Source organism: Lygodium microphyllum, chromosome 25 (assembly GCF_053477565.2).
Source record: "Lygodium microphyllum isolate KBCC chromosome 25, Lygodium_microphyllum_v1.1.10, whole genome shotgun sequence".
In the NCBI taxonomy this organism is placed as follows: domain Eukaryota; kingdom Viridiplantae; phylum Streptophyta; class Polypodiopsida; order Schizaeales; family Lygodiaceae; genus Lygodium; species Lygodium microphyllum.
Window position 1 is genome coordinate 78773425 of NC_141159.1, and position 21867 is coordinate 78795291.

Sequence of the window (21867 nt, forward strand, 5' to 3'; positions counted from 1 at the left end):
TCCTTTAACTTACCAACTTCAGCTTTGACTGCTTCAATTGTCAAATCTGCCAAGCCTTTAATAACATCATCTACAGATAAGGGCACTGGAGCAGCAGGAACTGGTGGATTTACAACAGGAGGAGTAGGCTTAGGCATAGAACTTGCAGCAGGGGTAGAAGAAGTGGTCTCCAAGGATTTTTCAAAAAATCCTGTATTACGATGCAATCGTACTCTCCTGCGCTGCTTCTTAACAAGAGCATTCACAGCATTAATGACATGTCTCCACTCGGCCTTTAAACCTGAATCGGTAGCTTGATCTTCCAAAAGATCATCCAACTTTTCCTGCAAATCAGCATTAGCAGCTTGTAAAAATAATTCCACTTTCTGCATCTCCAAAGCTTGCTGCTCAATTCCATCCAACTGATCATAACGGCTCTCAAACTCTCGCAAAAGGGCGGTAATTGAAAGTCCCTTATTAGGCATAGAAACCCATGCTAAGAAATTCCTGCGGTTCATAAGACCTGTATCCTCCAGGAAATATTCATCTTTTAATGCCTTCTTAAACTCTGCCCAACCAGCATGTGTTTCTTCAATTTCTAAAATTCGGACTTCAAGAGCGCGCACCACGATCCGCAAGAAGTAGCGGCTCCAAACATCTTGAGAAACCCCAAAAACCTTCATCTTTTCTTCATACAAATGTAGGTAAGTTGACACTTGTTGGCCATTTAACTGCTTCATCTCCTGTTGGACAGCTTTCAAGGCATCCATGGCATCACTATCACATTTCGCGTGAGCTTGCTGCTGCATATAAGTGGTAAATGACTGAAACAGGTTCTTCATGACATTGTCATCTATCATCTCTTCTTGTGAGTCTCCCATCTTGCTGAAAAGTGACGCAGCACTTTCACGTCAGGTTCACCAAAAATGTCGTAGAGTTCACGCAAGGGCTATTGAAGACGAGGTTCAAGATACAGCAATGGAAAAGACTAACAAGAAGAAATCGAATTTTTGATGCCAAAGTACTCTATATTGTTTGTCAAGTAAAATACATGAAGTCCATGTTCAGAAAAATCTGAAGTATCTCTTAATCAGCTTTGCATCTAGGTGTTTGAGATCAGTATTGGCTTTGGCACATAGACTTGTTAAAATCTGCTGGATAGTAATCCCTGAAAAAGCTGTACATATTCAGCTTTACTTTCAGATGTTCAAGTTCAGTTTTTCCATTGTTGCACTTGACTCATTGGGTATTTTAGCATCTCCAGCAGTAGACCTTTCACTTTCTTGGATGTCATTTGCATTTCGTGCTGAACCATGCCCTGCACTAGGACTTTTAGGAATGGATGTTGGATGCCCTTTAGATGTCAACACAGTTTCTGGCTTTATTTCTTCAGGTTTCATCAAGCTGGCAGCACCTTTGTTGCCATCCTCTGTTATGTTTGCAGGAGCAAAACTTCTCTTCAAGAGCACTGTTCGAGAGGATCTCCTTCATTCCCTAGGGATAGTGCATTTGTCACAGTTGCAAGCTTTTGCCTGAGATTGAATTTTTTGGCAATTATAGGCCGTACATCGTCTACACCAACAAAATTCTCCAAGAACGGGAGAAGTCCTGCCAGAGCAGAATCTGACTCGTCATCGAACCAGCTCTCGATTGGAATGCCATTGTCAACCTGGAACCCAAATGCGTGAGGAGAATTGTCAATTATAGCCACCTTAGCTAGGTCATGGCCCAGCACAGACAGATCCTTCATATAGTTTCCATTAAGATAAACACATGAATCCCGAAACATACGATGTTGTATCAGCTTTTTTTTCTTCGGATCTAGTATATTCAATAATTGCTCTGCTTATACACTCTGACTCGTAGTAAATACTATAATCTCAAACTTTTGCGAAACTTTCTCCATGAATATTTGAAGATGAGGTCTGCGCCTCACATATATAGTATACTCTTGAGAATTGAAGCTCACAGGGAAGGTGAAATCAGCATTGTCATAGCGCTCCAATGTTGAGTTCACTAACGTTTCAACCAAATCTAATACAAGAGTGATAGGTGGAGATCGTCGTGACTGTTTTTGAAGCAAGAAGGGTGAGCGACCTGGTTCCTGCCTCTGTGTGTGAAGGGCTTCCAAGGAGGAATATGGTTCAGGTAGACAATGATGAATTAGAGACCCTTGGCCTCATACAGAAGGGAATTCTGATGGCCTAGTGATTGCCTTCATCTTCATCTTTGTATGATAAAACATTGCGTGCTTCATCATTATTATCGTCATCCTAATCATGTAAAGGAACAAGAGCAAGAAGAGAGGAGGACGAGCTCTCTCTCTCTCTGAGTGATATGATCGAGGAGAAACGATGAGAGATGAGAGATGAGACTAAGACTGGCTAATAGCACACCACAAGTCTCCCCTTGCTTGAAGTGAAAAGAGTCCGAGGAAGCAGAGATGCTTTCCTCCTTGATTGAGGATAAGGCCTCCTCTTCCTCCTGCTTCTCACTGATCCCTGAAAGACGAAGGGCTAAAGAATGAAACGAAACATCGGCTGGTTCAAATCTGGAGATCTTGACAGGGTAGCCGTTTGACGACACAATGATAGGAAGCTCCAAAGCTTTCTCAGCTGCTTCCAGCTATCTTTGAAGAAACATGAGACTGCCATATCTTAAGCTCTGCAACTCTGGTCATAATCCCCTACAGCTTTTTGTCTCTCCCTATTCACCCCTGCCATCCCCTCACAATCCGCTTTTTCCATTTCAGACGTACCAGTCTCAATTAGTTTTCCCTTCTCCTCTTTTAGCTGAGTGACCAAAAACTCATCTTTGACAAAAATAACTCTAGTTTCTTTACACCCCATAGGAGATCTATGCACCAACTTTAATTTTGACCTTAAGGACTAATGTAGGGTATCTTTGGAGTCATGAATTGCCCCATTAACAGTCAGCTTTACGATGATTTGTGCACAAACTTCGACTTCAGCCTTCAGGATTGGGTGGCAAAATGCTCCCTCGGTGCTTCACTAGTGCTGTCAATAGCCCGTTGAAGGATTCCTTTACTCGCTTAAGCAGCTTTTGAGAGACTTCCTTCGACTCTATTTCATTTGATGATCGGCTTTCACAAAGCTTCCTTTGATTCCACAATTCCCTGCACTTTTCTTAGATCATCATTAAAATTATCAGCTTGATAATGTCCTTTGGCATCAGTTTTTCATATTTTTCTAACACACACACATCATGCATCCAAACAGAATCACTCACACACACACTAACGGAATATATACATTGGATGCGGGTTATCGTAATGCACCAATCACACACAATGAATCACACGCGGAAAAATAATACATATGCACAACAAAAGAAATGGAGGTGTATATGGCTCGGATGCGCAGCAGCACGACAGCGTGGTCCGCAAAAGCGTTGATTATCCCACTACCTGGGAGACTTTCCAAAAGAAATTTTTGTAGAATTTCCTTCCTTCTCAATTCCACGAAAAAGCAATCAAGCAATGGGATCTTCTACAACAAAGGGATCGCAAATCTATTTCCCAATACACTCAACCTTTTTGGAATGCCCTATTGCAACTACGTATGCTCGAAGATGTACCTGAAGCAACTCATAAATGCAAGTTTATGTCTAGCCTACTTGGACATTTCGATAATTTGTTTTGTATGAACTTCATTGTCCCCCATATCAAGGTTATAAAGGAATTATATCTACTTTGCGTACATTGACTGGAGATTTTTATTGGCCACACATGGACTCTGATGTATCTAGTTTTGTATCTGAATGCTTTATTTATCAACGAGTTAAAAGACACCATGGTAAACAATATGGTTTATTAATGCCATTATCCATTCCATCACGACCATGGAAACATATTTCAATGGATTTTATCACTAGCCTACCTAACACTTAAGCTAATCATGATATGATTTAGACTGTTGTAGACAGGTTCAGCAAACAAGCATATTTTATTCCATGCAAGAAAACCTTAACTGCATCTCAAGCTGCTCAATTGTTTTTGAAAACTATTTTTACTAATCATGGTTTACCAAAAGTCATTATTTCAGATCGTGATTCTAGATTCAGCAATAATTTTTGGGTTACTTTGTTTGCTAACTTAGGAACAAAGATTGATTTTTCATCTGCATTTCATCCTGAAACAAATGGTCAAATACAAGCTACTATAACAATACTATTTTAGATCTTTTGCGTGCTTACACAATTTCAAAACCATATACATGGGATAAACATCTATATTTACTTCAATTTGCATGTAATATCACACCACATACAACTACAAAGAAAGCATCATTTGAAGATATTTATGGATATCAATTGCCTACACCTGTTGCATCATTATCAAACAAAATTCAAACTGTTGTGATGAAATTGCTAACATGCATGCTACTATTTTCGATGAAGTTAAAGATATGATTGCCAAAGCCCAACAATCATATACAAAACAAGCAAACAAGAAAAGATAGGCTATGAATTTTAAAGTTGATGATTATGTTTGGATACGAATTGAAAAACGAAGATTACAAAGTGTAGATAAGCACCCTGTTGTCAAATTAGCACCTAGATTTTATGGACCATTCAAGATTATACAAAAAATCAATGACAATACATTTAAACTAGAATTACCACAACATTGGAAAATCCACAACACCTTTCATATCAATTTATTACGACCTTTTAGAGGCCAACTACCTGTACACCCTGTCTATGAAAACCCTCCTTTACTAAATGATGAAACTCAAATCCTTGAGCCTGAAACTATTGTAGATACTGACTTTATGACCACTAGAACTGGGCATAGATATTTTAGATATTTGGTCAAGTTTAAAAATCATCCTGTTGAAGAGGCCCAATGGATGCACGCTAGAGACCTAAGTGCTTTCCCCACACTGCTAGCTCCACATTGAGCTAATAGCAATTGAGAACAATTGCTATCCCACCTCGGGGGTATGATGCCAGGAGGCATATTTAACGGTGGATTCCGTGAGGTTTTGTAGTGGATTTCGTAAAATTTTACTACCGGGGCTCATACACAAAGTAGATTCTTTGTGCAAAAAGTCGATGGGGATGCCTATCCTTTTCAGGTGTCTTGTTAATTTAATGTGTAAATGGGTGATTCCATAGCGGGTGATTCCATAAAATACATATTTAAATTAATAAACGTTTATGAGTTTAGAGTGCGCACTCGTAATAAATTAAGGTTAGGATTGATTTCTAACCAATTTATTTTTATAGCTGAAGACTGCCAGATATTCACTTTTGTCGGTTTAATTGTATTATTTTTCTAACACTTGTGAATGCTTCAGTTGATGTGTAAAGCAAGGAGCAGTGGCATTGGGAAGCATTGGAGGATAGCGTGTATTCAAATTATCATCAATTTTTGATGGGCGCGTATCTTAGGCATGGCGTCCAATTTTTGACGCGCTTATTTATGAAAGCGCTTGATATTTAGTTATTATTTTTGTATGCGCATGGGTGCACGATTTAAATATTTGTATTGGACATTGTATTTGGGTATTGCCTGACTTCTTGGGCGCCCAATAGCTTTAATTCTTTAGTGGCACAAAAGCAAACACAAAAGCTAAAGCGTGCTAATTATAAATTGGGCTATTTCTTGAGCTTAAAGATGAATAATATATAAAATACATGCTTTGTGGAGCGCTCACACAAGGCATGGGGGGAGATTACACCCAATTGGTCTCTTGTTCATGTTGTGCAAGCTTTCTTCATTGATTTTTATGCTAAAAGTAGAGTTCTTTTGTTCTTAGGGACCTTCTGACGCTCACTACGCGTGCATACGGCGTCCGATCTGTGCACCACTGTATCTCAAGCTGCTCAATTGTTTTTGAAAATTGTTTTCACTAATAATGGTTTACCAAAAGTCATTATTTCTGATCGTGATTCTAGATTCTGCAATAATTTTTGGATTACTTTGTTTGCTAACTTAGGAACAAAGATTGATTTTTCATCTGCATTTCATCTTGAAACAAATGGTCAAACAGAAGCTACTAACAATACTATTTTAGATCTTTTGCGTGCTTACACCATTTCAAAACCACATACATGGGATACATATTTACATTTACTTCAATTTACATATAATAACACACCACATACAGCTATAAAGAAAGCACCATTTGAAGTTATTTATGGATATCGATTGTCTACACTTGTTACATCATTATCAAACAAAATTCAGACTGCTGATGAAATTGCTAACATGCATACTACTATTTTTTATGAAGTTAAAGATATGATTGCCAAAGCCCAAGAATGATACACAAAACAAGCAAATAAGAAAAGATAGGCTATGAATTTTAAAGTTGATTATTATGTTTGGTTACGAATTGAAAAACGAAGATTACAAAGTGTAGATAAGCACCCCGTTGTCAAATTAGCACCTAGATTTTATGGACCATTCAAGATCATATAAAAAATCAATGACAATGCATTTAAACTAGAATTACCACAACATTGGAAAATCCACAACACCTTCCATATTAGTTTATTACGACCTTTTAGAGGATAACTACCTATACACCCTATCTATGAAAACCCTCCTTTGCTAGATGATGAAACTGAAATCCTTGAGCCTGAAACTATTATAGATACTGACTTTATGACCATTAGAACTGGGCGTAGATATTCTGGATATTTGGTCAAGTTTAAAAATCATCCTGTTGAAGAGGCCCAATGGATGCACGTTAGAGACCTAAGTGCTTTCCCCACACTGTTAGCTCCACATTGAGCTAATAGCAATTGAGGAAAATTGCTATCCCAGCCCAGGGGTATGATGCCAGGAGGCATATTCCACGGTGGATTCTGTGAGGTTTTGCGGTGGATTCCGTAAAATTTTATTACCGGGGCTCATGCACAAGGTGGATTCTTTGTGCAAAAAGTCGATGGGGATGCCTTTCCTTTTCAGGCGTTTTGTAAATTTAATGTGTAAGTGGGTGATTCCATAGTGGGTGATTGCGCAAAATACATATTTAAATTAATAAACGTCTATGAGTTTAGAGTGCGCACTCGTAATAAATTAAGGTTAGGATTGATTTCTAACCAATTTATTTTTGTAGTGGAAGACTACTAAGTATTCACTTTTGTCGGTTTAATTGTATTATTTTTCTAACAATTGTGAATGCTTCAGTTGATGTGTAGAGCAAGCAGCGGTGACAATGAGAAGCATTGGAGGATAGCGTGTATTCAAGTTATCATCAATTTTTGATGGGCACGTATCTTAGGCATGACATCTATATTTTGTCGCGCTTATTTACTAAAGTGCTTGATATTTATTTATTATTTTTTTATGTGCATGGGCGCACGATTTAAATATTTGTATTGGACATTGTATTTGGGTACCGGCTGACTTCTTGGGCGCCCAATAGCTTTAATTCTTTAATGGCACAAAAGCAAACACAAAAGCTAAAGCGTGCTAATTGTAAATTGGGCTATTTTTTAAGCTTGAAGATGAATAATATATAAAATACATGCTTTGTGGAGCGCTCACACAAGGCATGGGGGGAGATTGCACCCAATTGGTCTCTTGTTCATGTCGTGCAAGCTTTCTTCATTGTTTTTTGTGCAAAAAGTAGAGTTCTTTTGTTCTTGGGGACCTTCTAACGCTCACTACGCGCGCATACGGCATCCGATCTGTGCAGCAGTAAGCTTGAGTTGCCTGGCAAGACTTTATAAAACTTTTCATTTCGTATTTCACTGATAAATACCGTCAACATTACTCTTTTGGTCGCAGTCATTTTTCCATCAAAATTTTCTTGAAGATACTCCTCATGTGGGTCACATAATTGCGGATGTCTTGTTTTTCTTTCTCCTTGACATTCAAAAGTCATACTAGCACGTTGTCGGAGTATTCGGGCTCAAAAAATCTCTTAATGAAGAGGTTTTTGAGGCCATTGAAGCTCACTTACTCTGTAGCATCTAGACTTGTGTACCAAGTCCAACCCTTGTTGCCTAAGCAAAGCTCGAATGCTTGAGAGTCCTGAGTCAAGTTGGTGAGATTGTTAGCCTCGCAGACCTGCTCAAATTGCTCTATGAAGCTATATGGATCGTTGTGGGGCTGGTACTTATTGAGCTACTTAGTGACAACTAGTATCTGAGACTGACTCTTGGAGCCTTGGTCTACCCCTAACCCTGCTAGTAGTGATGTCACTAATAATGCAGTACTCTGCTTTGCTACTGTGTTGTTTAGCAATCGCTTCATGAGAAGATCACTCAGCGTCAAGTCTCTTTCTAGTGCTCTCTCATGGTCAATTTGATTCGTGTCTGCTAGGTTCAGCACTCGCTGTATCTCTCGCATCTCTCTGTTCAACCTCATGGTCCTAGTCTGCTGGTCTTGGTTGTATTCCACTATGCCTTGTAGTGCTTTGTGGGCTAGCTTCCTTTTCTCTTATAGGTAAGCTATGATGGCTTCTGTTGTTCTACCCCGGTGCTCATACCGAGTGTGAGAATCATAGTTGTTCACCAACTTCTGGATCACTTCTGGGAAAAATCCTAAGTCGAATTCCACGTCTCTGTTGCTGTTTGCTTGGTCCTACGCTAGGCTTCAATTGTGTTTCTACCTCTTGAAATCTTCTCCTATTGGTGGGTTCCTTCAAGTTCTTTTATCTGAGTGAGTTTCTTAATTATTGCATAAAATCCTCCTCAAATTACCTCCACTCAACCTGTGTGTGTGTGTGTGTTTTTCAGTGTAACACTTGTGCTGAATTAGGCTTTCAGCTCTTCTTAGGTTTACTTCAAGTGATGGAAATCAAGGTGAGTGCGAAGAACAAGTGTTTAAGCAGCTTACGTAATCTTGTTTTTTCTTAGGCTTGATAGGCTTGTTCCATCAATTTTTGGCCATCTTGATAGGTTTTAGGATTTCTTGATACGTCATCTTACTCGTTTTAGATTCGTTTTGGGGTCTATGACTCCACTGGCTACCGTTAAGGTGTTGACTCTCTCAACAACCTACTCAAGCTGCTAAGCGACTGCATCTTGTGAATTTCCCTATTCCTTGCACCAGAATTAAGTTTTGGGCATTAAGAAGGCTCACAAAGGTTTGCGCGGTTGAAATCTAGCTAGGTCTGGTGCAATTTTCCAAAAAATTTACAAAAATCTAACTTGGCCCAACAACTCGTCCGAATTGCAGGGGCTGAGTCGTAGATTTGGATAGGCTTAGGGCCAAATACGAACAATGGCTAAATTTCTGGCTCAGACGGTGGAATGGACGTGACTAAGGGCCAAGTCAAGTTAGTGGATCGAGTCGATTGTTCAGATGGACCAAGCCGCGAGGGCCAAGGGTCGAATTTAAAGGTGTTGGCCGAGTTGTCAGTTCGAACGGGACGAATTGGCCAAATGCAAGATGGCCAAGGGCCGAATTGGAGCACAAAGGATGATTTTGTTAGATTCAGCATTCCAAGTAATCACAAGGCACATAAAATTTCAGATCACAACAAGGACATAGGAGGAAGGGTTTGATATTCTTGATGCGTGCAAAGAACTCCCCGATGGCAAGATTCGAATCGAATCACCAATGGAAGCTCTCTCTCTCAATGCTAGGGTGAAAAATGAGCTCTTCTATGGTCTCCTGGTCCTTAAACCCCTTCGCATGCAAGGTCTTGCTATCCCTAATCACTCATTTGGCCGACATTAATAATTTCAAACACTCTATTTTCCCTGTTTACCATGATTTGTGCCATGTTTTACCTTGTTTTATAGCAGTAAACCCTACGCTTTTCCAATCCAATTTTTTAATCCTAACCTACACTACCATGATTTGTGCCATGTTTTACCTTGTTTTATAGCAATAAACCCTACGCTTTTCCAATCCGATTTTTTAATCCTAACCTACACTAAATGCAACAAGAATAAAAAGTGAATAGTTGATATGATTTCCTCTTCTTTTTCAATCATCAAACAACCAAAGTAACCAAAATACTTACTTGTGTCGAAGATTTAAAAAGCCAAACTTCCTACCTATCTCAAGCTCCGTTTTGAGGATGAATCCCTTACTTTGATGCTCGATATGAGGTACATGTGCTCAATCTTGAATCTGTTGGTCCCTGCAATGGAATCAAAATGTGGAGGGTGCTCACGCTCAACCGTCAAGACCCACAGATTGCTTATTATTTCAAGTGTTTCAAGAGAGCTCTAATGGATATCTCTCACCTAGCTGACGTGCAAGCATTTCAAGTGAGCTCTAATGGCTATCTCTCACCTAGCTGACGTGCCTTCGAACCTATGAGTGTAGTGAGCTTACCTCAATGCTGAAATGAGTTGTCTCCTCCTTCGCACACACCGATATCTCCACAATCCTAGATACTAGCTCAAGCATCCTCAAGCTTCCTCCATCAAGCTCCATCCACCATAGTCGCACGCACGCAAGAAAAGAGAAGAGAAGAGAAGATGATATCGTCAAGAGCTTCACCCTCTTGATCCCTCACTCCCACACACTCACTCCCTCACACTCTCACACTCCCTCTCTCAAGAGCATACACACAAGCAAGGTGAAGAGAAGAAGAGAAGAAGAGAGGACTCTTATTAGCTACGTACCAAAGAATGAGCTTCCATTCACTTTTTGAACTTCATATACAAGCCCTAAAATCCAATGGGCACCCATCCCTTTTTACATGACTGTCGACCGTTGTGGCAAGGTCCTTTTTTCTATTTCCCTCTTCTTACCCCATGCCTTAATCCTACACCCATCTATTCTTTTACAAATTGCATAGGAGGGAGTGTGGTGCTCTTTTACAAGAGTTTGTAGAGTTTTTACGGCACCTTCAATTTAAAATTGTGTTTTTTGCCTCAGCTTGGCTTTAGTGGACGCCTCTGTGTCTTTGCTCTTTTTTTGTTCGTTTTCCGCTCTTTGCTTCATATTTTTGCCATCTTGAAATGAGGTTAACAATGTTACACAATATATCACCATGCAGCCCACACAACGCAAAGGAAAACTAAGGAAGCCCATGTCAAAAAGTGAATAAAGAAGCTCATTTTGCTCAGGCACATTTAGAGTAGATTAGAACCAATAACTTATATGGAAACAATAAAGTTTTACTGCTGCAAAATAGAAAAAAATAATTTTAAAAAATGAAAAAAATGAGATTTGGGGTATAATGCATGCAAGACATGGAGTTGGAATGTTGAGGTTGGCTAGACAGGACCTTAAAAGTACAAAACCAATATGAAAGAGCTCATTTCTGCACTTTAATGTGTGAGAGAGGGCTTGAGAGAGAGAGAGAGAGAGAGAGAGAGAGAGAGAGCTACAAGTACAAAATGAATTCAGTGTGCTAATTTCGAGGCTGATCCTTCACTCACACAAGGTACCTCTAGGCCTTTCTTGTGTTCTGGTTCTAGAAGGTTACAGGTTAGGCGACGGTGAACCTTGGGAATCTCTAGCATTGATTGCACACCGGCATTTGTGTTTGTGTGTGCTGCAGTTGGACCAACAGACCATGCTTGACTCCTAGAGTCAGACTAGTTGGTCCATCCAACTGGTGAAATCGGACCGTCCGACTCCCAGAGTTGGACAGACTACGACCGTCGGACCAGTGCCATTCAAACCCGATTGGACAACCCCACTTGGACATGCTATTTAGACCACATCGAGACAGCCAAACATACCCAATTGTAATTGGACCATTTGACTCCCAGAGTCGGACCAGTCGGATCAACTTCAGTCCACGGACGAACTGAGTTAGACTGCTTGAGTCACAAACCACCAGTTGGACCATCTGAGTGGTAAAATCAGACCAACATGGTAGAACAAATATAAGGAAAATTTATGGGTCTCTGATAAGATACACCTAAACCAGACCTTGGAAACCCCCTAAGATAAATGACCCAACTTACAAAAGCCAAGAACTTGAGAAATCGTGATCCACGACCTAGGGGTAGCCTCTAGTGTCCTAATGGAGAGTTCAATCCCACTTAGAGTTGAAACCAATTCATTGACCCTAAAATTACCCTGAGCGAACAAAGAGGAGCAGTAGAGACCCTAGATAGTTCTGAGGAGCAGCCAAGGAATGCATCTAGAGCCACATTAGGCTATGAGAAAAAAAGGGGAATAGCATGAGTTGCATTTTTCATTTAGCATTCACACCCCATATCGATTTTATCACTTAAAGTGCATTGAAAAGCCAAAAGTGTGAATGCACACAATGCATGGAAGAGATCACGTGTACACATCTAGTTGGTGAATTAAAGTTGAGGACTGTTTGGAAATAATAAGGAACTCACTTAGACCTAACCATTAGTATGAATCCACTAGTAGGAGAAGACCCTAAAATGTAGCTAAGTGATTGAGAACCCCAAGTGTAGGACCAAGCTAGGACCAACACCATTGGAGGAGTGGATCTACCTAACTTGATCAATCTCATCAACAACCTAGTGGAGCACAAGACTGCAAACATGGCAGAGTCAAGCACTATCCATGAACGGGACAAAGAGCTTGACCTAGGTGGTTTCTCAACAAAAATCCAATGGCTAGTTGCCAATTAATATCTATAGACCTGAACAAACCACCATGATAGGATGTCTAAGGGAGAGGAGACTAGCGTGGAAAGCTTTACAAGGTATATTGAACTACAATTAGGAGCAACAAGCCAAGAACTTGCAGCAGAGCAGAGAAATGTACAAGATTCAATGAGTGCTATCCCTAGCAAGTAGAAATAGGACAGGTTCTAATGCAGAGAGGGAAAGAGCATTGGAAGGAGATCTTATGTTGAGTGAGCTTCTTATGAAGCGACTACTAGAAAATACTTCTGCCTAGCAAAGCGCCACTGCAATTGCAACCTTGTTGCTTGTAGGATTAGGAGTTAACCAGGGCTTTAAGAGCCAATCAAGAATCCCTATCATGGCTAAGTAGTTAGACAAGTACCAACATTTAGACCTTGCTATTAGTGTTACCCCTATACTGCATTTAGATTCTATGAGTGCTATTCATTTGGCCAAGAATTCATCAAAATTCCATGAGAACAAAAATCACATTGCCAGGACAAGTTTGTTGAGCTTCTCAAGATCTTGATTGACGAGAGTCCTAGGAATCTACTTACTAAAAGTCTCTCAACAAAATTGTCACAACTCTATAGAAACAGAATTTGTATCCTTTTTCATTAATTTGTCTATATAATGATTTATTAAATTTATTTCCTTTGCACTAATTAGATATAAAGAAAAGTGCATTGGAGCTAGCCACTGATGAGTGGTCACAGGTTATGGTGGACCCACACGGTGGATTAGAGAAAAGATAGTTCACACTTCCACCTATATGACCCGATTGGGCGCCTGTGACTAGAACTCACGCATATCAGGGTTAGACTCGCACACAGAAAGGATTGATGCCTTGAAGTGTGGGCTAGATCCACCAGAACAGACAGTTACAATCAACAAGATGGCATGATCATGAAATGCTTGTATAATGTGCATGTGTGGGCTGAAAGCTTGAAATGCACATTTCTTTGCATAGGAAAGTCACATGAAGATTCGGATACCATTTTTGTGATGTACACGGAAAAATCTTTCATATGATACCCATATTGGGGGGGTCCCTAAATTCTAGGCGATCCCTAAATTTTAGGAGGTTCCTAAATTTTAGGAGCCTCGAATTAGCCTAAAAATGCTAGTCCTAAAAAATAGGGATGTCATTCTAAAAATAGTAAGTTCTGTACTCTGACTGTGCTTACTAAATTTGGTTGTTTCTATTCTTGACAGTATTCAACCCAAAAAGGAAGGCCATAGAGAAGAGACAAGTGTCAAGACACTTGTCACACAAGTTTCCAAGTGTCCCACCACTTGTCACATCTCATGACATGTGGCTGGACACTTGTCTTGTGCTACTTCACTTTCCCCTTTTGTACTAGCTCTCCCCTCTCCTATAAATAAGAGCTTGTTTTTCTTCATTCAACATCATTTTTCTTTGCTGTAAACTCATGTAAAGAACCCACAGATAGCCAGAAACTGGCCCCATCCATCCCCATCATCATCCCCCACTTCTCCATTATCAAATTCCTCCATATTCTCTCTTCTATCACTGTTGTTTTACAAGACAGCAAGCCTGTAAATTCATTACAGCACCTCCTTCTTGAGCTCTTTCTTCCATTTTAGCTACAAGAAGCAAGCCCTATCCATGTATTGCTGATCAACGATGGAGAAAGGCTGAATTCCCCTTTTTCTTCTCTCATACTGTAAAGAAATCAGTTTTTATCATTGCATAATAGATAATGCATGTGTTTGTACATCTTTGCATGATCTTGTGAGAGTAAGAATTACTTCTTCTCACTCTGAGGTTGATTGTAACTGAGCTCTTCCCTAAGGGACTTGGGTTGAGCAGAAATACATTCCTTCGGGGGGGGTTGCCCATCTTCAACCCTCAATCTTGTCTCCATTACTTTTACATTTTCATGGCTGTAATTTTGTGAGTAATTTTCACTTTCAACTTTAAGTGTTCATTCTCTTTTATATTAAGTCTCGAAAACAAGCGAATATCATAATTGTTAAGCATACTACGTTGTTCGGGGCGTTTACAGTGGTATCAGAGCTTTGGCTTGGTCCTCACCCCCAACACTGATAGTGCTTACAACTATAAGTTTGTTTGTTTTCAGCCCTTGCATTGAGTGCTTGAGCATATTTTTTTTTTCTTTAGTCTCAATGGATCAATCGAGTGCTATCCTTCAAGCCATTCAAAGTCTTAGAGAGGAGAATCAGCAAATTCGTGAGCAACTTCTCAAACTAGAAAAAGTTGAGAATCCCAAAGAATTCAAGGAAAGAAGCCCATCTACTTCAAGAAGACAAAGCCATACCAATGAAAGGAGCCGATCAAGAAGTCCAACTACTTCTAAGAGGCAGTCCCATTCTACTTCAAGACAAAGAAAGAGATCGCGTCGAAGCTCATCCTCTTCTTCAAAGTCATCTGGCGCCTATTCTGATGGATCCTCTTCTAGTAATGAAGAGTCACACCCTTCTCGTGGAAGACCTCATCATCGTCAAAGGCGTCGACATTCTTCACCCTCGTCTCCATCTTCATCCCCATCAAGCACTTCATCATCTTCAACCTCAAGATCTGAGCATGGACGAAGGCATAAGAAGAAGAAGAAGAATAAGTCACTATCTCAACTTGAAAAGAAGATCAAGTTCAGTATGTATGATGGTTCCCGAAATCCTGATCTTCTTCTGAAGTTTATTTGTCAATTTCAAATTTTGTATGGTCGTGACAAGTATAAAGAAAAAGAAAAGATTAAGTTTGCAGCTTTACATTTAACCGACTTAGCCCATACTTGGTGGACGGGGTTGGAATATGATCATGCTACCCCAAAATCATGGCGGTCCTTTGTTCGCCTGATACAAAGCCAATTTCTTCCTGTTCATTTCAAAAGAGATGTAAAAATGGAATGGGATCGGCTTTGGCAAAGGAAAAATGAGTCACTTGGTGACTATACCAAGAGATTTTGGGAGCTACTTTTGAAGGTCCAACATTTCAAGAAGATCAGCAGTTCGGAAAAGCTTAGGACGTTTCAAGGAGGTTTGCATTTTAAACTTCGTACTGCTCTTAATCATTATCATTGTTCTAGTCTCAGGGAACTCATTGACCATGCTGAGACATGGGAAATGGAGCACAATGGCAACAAATCATTCCAAAAGAATGATAAGAAGAGAGTAGCTGATGATGAGGAGTATTCAACCCCAAATGAAGGACAAAAACAGTGGCAAAAGCAGCCATCAAATCAAAAGAAGATGAAGCCCTATGCACCTCCTAATGCTGCTCAATTTCGCTCCAATCTATACCCACAAGCAAAGCAACTTTCCGAAGAAGAAAAGCAACGCTTCATGAAAGAAGGGAAGTGCTTTAAATGTGGACAAACAGGCCACATAGCGAAGCAATGTCCAAACAAGGGACAAAGCAAGGTTTCTGACAACAAGCCTAAGTCGCCAGTGAAAATCAATGCTATCAGTGATGTAGTTGCAAACACAACTCACACTCCAGAGACGCGCAAATTATTAAAAGCTTGGGGACAGTTGCAAGGTAAGCAAGCACTATTCTTGATAGATCTTGGGGCGAATGAAAATATCATTTCCTTGCAATTAGCTAAAGAGCTTGGATTAAAGAACGAAGAGATGGACACTCCGGCAGAAGTTCGCCAAGCTTTAAATGCTGATGAAGGTGACACAGTGAAGACTGTGATACCCTACATTGGCAAGCTCAAGTTTCAAATTCAAGGCTACAGTGATGAAGATACCTTCTGTATCGGAGACCTTGATGGTTGCGATGTGATTCTTGGCATGCCCTGGAATCATAGAGTAGATTCAACCATCTTCTCTCAGAAAAAGAAGGTAGAACTCACCAACAAAGGCAAGAAGTACGAGATCCAAGCTGGAGTTTCTGGAGACACCATACCTATGGTAAGCCATATGCAAGTCTCTAGAGCAATTAAGGATTGTGTTCAATGTTGTCTGCTTTATGTCACTGATGTAAAAGATAATATGAATGCTAAAAACCAAGAGCAACTTCAGCTCTTGGAAAAGTATAAAGATTGTTTTTCGGAAGATCTTCCTTATCAGCTTCCCCCAGAAAGGCCAGAAGACCATCATATTGATATTATCCCGGGTAGTTCTCCTCCTAATATAGCACCATACCGTGTGAGCCGTCCTCAACAAGAAGAAATCAGAAAGCAAGTCGAAGACCTACTCAACCGTGGGCTAATTAGGCCAAGTAGCTCACCATTTTGTTCACCGGTTCTTCTTGTTCAAAAGAAAGATGGCACATTCAGGATGTGCATTGATTATCGAGCCCTCAACAAAATCACTGTGAAGAATCGGTTTCCTATTCCCAGAATTGACGACATTTTGGATCGTCTAGGAGGCTCAAAGGTTTTCAGCCGCATTGATCTAAAGAGTGGTTACCATCAAATTAGGGTAATACCACAAGATGTACACAAAACTGCTTTCCGCACTTCATACGGTCTTTATGAATTCTTGGTGGTTCCTTTCGGATTAACCAATGCACCAGCCACCTTTAATCGAATGATGGAGCGCATCTTTAGAGAGCATCGACAATATGTCGGTACTTTCTTTGATAATATTATTGTCTTTAGCAAGAATGAAGAGGAGCATCATCAACACTTGGAAATTGTTCTACAATTACTACAACAAAATCAACTCTTGGTAAATGGTAAAAAGAGTGAATTTTTCATGCATAAAATAAATTACCTTGGGCATGTCATCTCTTCTGAAGGGATTCAGATGGATCCTGAAAAGATCAGGATAATCCAAGAATGGCCTCATCTTCGTGATGTACATGAGGTGCGATCGTTTCTTGGCTTATGTTCATATTACCGCCGCTTCATCAAGCATTTTGCACATATGGCTTCTCCACTTCATGACCTTACAAAGAAGAAGATCTCTTTCCAATGGAAGGAAAAAGAGAAGGCAGCCTTCACAAGGCTGAAAACAACTCTTACTTTTGGACCTGTTCTTATCATTCCAAATCTGGTAAAACCATTTGTGGTGGAAGCAGATGCTTGCGGTGATTGTATTGGTACAGTGCTAAATCAAGAAGGCCATGCCGTAGCCTTTGAAAGCCGCCGTCTAAATGATGTAGAGAAAAGGTACGACATTTATGAAAAGGAGCTCTTAGCAGTGGTTCATGCTTTAAAGATATGGAAACATTATCTTTTAGGCAATGAATTCCTTATTAAAACCGATCATCAAAGCTTGAAGTATTTCAAGACTCAAAAGCATTTGCAGGAGAAACATGCAAGATGGGAAAATTTCTTATCTATGTTTCATTTTCAAATTATGTACACTCCAGGGAAACAAAATGTAGTTGTTGATGCACTTTCTAGAGTGCCTCGCATTGCAACTATTACAGTGGCTCATCATGAAGATTTTCAAACGATGAAGAATACTTATGATGAAGATACTGATTTTGTAGCAATTTGGTCAAATTTATAGCAAGGAGGTTCTCATCCAGATTATTCCATCAAAGACGGTTACCTTCTCATGAACAATCGCCTTTGTGTCACTCTTCCTGTTCGACAAAAGGTGCTTAAAGAAAGTCATGAACCCCCTTATGCAGGGCATAGAGGGAGGGCAGCCACTCTAAGTGCAATTGAGCGCTACTTTTATTGGCCAACATTACGAAAAGATACACATAACTTCATTGAGGCTTGTCTGGTATGCCAAAAATCCAAATATGATAGGCAGAAGATTCCAGGATTGTTACAACCTCTTCCAGTGCCCAAAGATCTATGGGAATCTATCACAATGGATTTCATCTCAGGTATTCCAAGAACACCTCAAGGTCATGATATGATTTGGGTCATAATTGATAGATTCAGCAAACAATCACATTTTATTCCATGTCATAAAACATTGAAATCCGCACAAGCTGCAAGACTTTTCATTCAACATATCTTCAGATTACATGGCATGCCTTCTGAGATCATTTCAGATAGAGACTCCAAATTCACAAGAAACTTTTGGCGTGCTTTATTTGAGAATTTGGGAACCACTTTAAAGTTCTCCTCAGCTTTTCATCCTCAAACTGACGGCCAAACAGAGGTGATGAATCTCACTCTTTTGGATATGTTGAAAGCTTATGTTAGTGAACATAAGTCACAATGGGAGAAATATCTTCCATTATTGGAGTTTGCTTACAACAATACAGTGCACTCATCCACAGGGAAAGCTCCAAATGAAATAGTACAGGGTAAAGTGATTCCTCCTCCAATTATTCGCACTAAAGATAAGATTTTTGATGCTGATGAGTTTGCTTCAGATTTAAAAACCGCAGTGGATCAAGTTCGAGCCACTATCAAAGTTGCCCAAGAGCGACAAAAGAAGCAAGCAGATAAACGAAGAAGACCTTTGGCTTTTGAAAAAGGTCAATATGTCTTGCTAAAGTTTGATAAAAGCAGGCTCAAACAAGGTTCTCGTCAAAATTCATCTTTTCCAAAGCTCTCCAGTAGATACTTTGGACCCTTCAAAGTGATTGAGAAAATAAATGAAGTTTCTTATCGACTTGAGCTTCCTACTCATTGGAAAATACACAATGCTTTTCATGTAAGTTTGCTAAAACCTTACATAGGACCAGAACCAAAGGAACCCATTACTGAAGATCCCCCAGAAGATGAAGAAACAGAGCAACTCTTGGAACCTGAAAAGATTTTGTTTCTCAAGGATCGAACCACGAGAAGTGTCCTTGTGACACGAAAATTCTTGCTAAAATTCAAGAATCTACCCACCACAGATGCACAGTGGGTAGATGAAAAATTCATGAAGGATTACCCAAATATTCTACAACAATATCAAGAAGATTTTCAGCTGAGGACAACTGAATACAAGCCAGAGGGTTGTCACAACTCTATAGAAACACAATTTGTATCCTTTTTCATTAATTTGTCTATATAATGATTTATTAAATTTATTTCCTTTGCACTAATTAGATATAAAGAAAAGTGCATTGGAGCTGGCCACTGATGAGTGGTCACAGGTTATGGTGGACCCACACGGTGGATTAGAGAAAAGATAGTTCACACTTCCACCTATATGACCCGATTGGGCGCCTGTGACTAGAACTCACGCATATCAGGGTTAGACTCGCACACAGAAAGGATTGATGCCTTGAAGTGTGGGCTAGATCCACCAGAACAGACAGTTACAATCAACAAGATGGCATGATCATGAAATGCTTGTATAATGTGCATGTGTGGGCTGAAAGCTTGAAATGCACATTTCTTTGCATAGGAAAGTCACATGAAGATTCGGATACCATTTTTGCGATGTACACGGAAAAAGCTTTCATATGATACCCATATTGGGGGGGTCCCTAAATTCTAGGAGATCCCTAAATTTTAGGAGGTTCCTAAATTTTAGGAGCCTCGAATTAGCCTAAAAATGCTAGTCCTAAAAAATAGGGATGTCATTCTAAAAATAGTAAGTTTTTTACTCTGACTGTGCTTACTAAATTTGGTTGTTTCTATTCTTGATAGTATTCAACCCAAAAAGGAAGGCCATAGAGAAGAGACAAGTGTCAAGACACTTGTCACACAAGTTTCCAAGTGTCCCACCACTTGTCACATCTCATGACATGTGGCTGGACACTTGTCTTGTGCTACTCCACTTTCCCCTTTTGTACTAGCTCTCCCCTCTCCTATAAATAAGAGCTCGTTTTTCTTCATTCAACATCATTTTTCTTTGCTGTAAACTCATGTAAAGAACCCACAGATAGCCAGAAACTGGCCCCATCCATCCCCATCATCATCCCCCACTTCTCCATTATCAAATTCCTCCATATTCTCTCTTCTATCACTGTTGTTTTACAAGACAGCAAGCCTGTAAATTCATTACAGCACCTCCTTCTTGAGCTCTTTCTTCCATTTTAGCTACAAGAAGCAAGCCCTATCCATGTATTGCTGATCAACGATGGAGAAAGGCTGAATTCCCCTTTTTCTTCTCTCATACTGTAAAGAAATCAGTTTTTATCATTGCATAATAGATAATGCATGTGTGTTTGTACATCTTTGCATGATCTTGTGAGAGTGAGAATTACTTCTTCTCACTCTCAGGTTGATTGTAACTGAGCTCTTCCCTAAGGGACTTGGGTTGAGCAGAAATACATTCCTTCGGGGGGGGGGTTGCCCATCTTCAACCCTCAATCTTGTCTCCATTACTTTTACATTTTCATGGCTGTAATTTTGTGAGTAATTTTCACTTTCAGCTTTAAGTGTTCATTCTCTTTTATATTAAGTCTCGAAAACAAGCGAATATCATAATTGTTAAGCATACTACGTTGTTCGGGGCGTTTACAAAAATGTTTTGCCTTCCTTAAGAAGATGATGGGTATAGAATGATACGCCATCTATTTCTCATTCTATTGTAGTTTATGTACATTTATACTTTGTCATTTTCCTTTTTGTCTCCTCACTTGAGGTGCATTTGCATTGAAGTGGGAGGATTGTGGGTAAAGATACATATGCCTATGCCATCTTGTATTTACTACACACACTTTGATTGCATATCTATACACTATAGGTGGTAGGCACCCATCACTATTGCTATATTCTTTTTTTTAAAATGACTATAACACCATATTTGGGAATATGGGAATTTCCCATAAGTTTAGGACACATGGTCAAATCTTTGGATTTGTCATAACTTGAACACAATAACTCCAAATCAAGCACTCTATAGCTCAATAGATTACATTCTTCAAGTGCTTTCCAGTTATAGGTCGCATCATATGGTTTTGAGAAACTTATGGGCATGTTATCTGGGTGCCACCCTTTTAGTATTTCCCAAACTCACTAATATTGTGTTCTATTGAATAAAGGAAGGTTGGTCACATATAATGAGTGTTGGAGTTTCTATATACAATGCCTCTCTCTCTTGCTCTCTTACTCCATTTTCCATAGCTCTTGCTTTGCTCTTTCTTCCACTCGGGCTTTAACTTTCCTGATTATGATGATGATGATAGTAGCATTATGCAAGTTTGCAATGTAGTATATGTATGTTTAGCTTTTTATGTGCAAATGGAGCATCAGTTACATGTATAGATTATGATCAAATCAATACTTCTATGTGCAACCATTTTACATATCTTTTGCAAGCTTATGTAAATGAAAGTAAAGGGGATAGCCAATTTCCTAAGTTGGACTTAAGTGATGCTTCCTTGATGTCACGAAATTGTAGAATTAAAGAAATGCTAGGGAATCACTGGTTCCAACTATGTGCTTCCTTGATGCCATGCAATTTGTCAAATTAAAGAAAAGCTAGGGAATCATTGATTCCAAGTAGAAGCTCGCTAATTCTTTTAATACCAAAAAGCAATGCATCTATAGGGGCTTTTGTAAGTCTATTTATAAACACATTTATAAGCGTGTCTAT

General features: G+C 39.6%; 1 pseudogene; it reads right to left on the reverse strand.

The window, feature by feature from the left end:
• Positions 1-1399: 1399 nt before the first annotated feature.
• LOC148014412 (uncharacterized) lies at positions 1400-2828 on the reverse strand (annotated as a pseudogene).
• Between the last annotated feature and the right edge of the window lie 19039 nt (positions 2829-21867).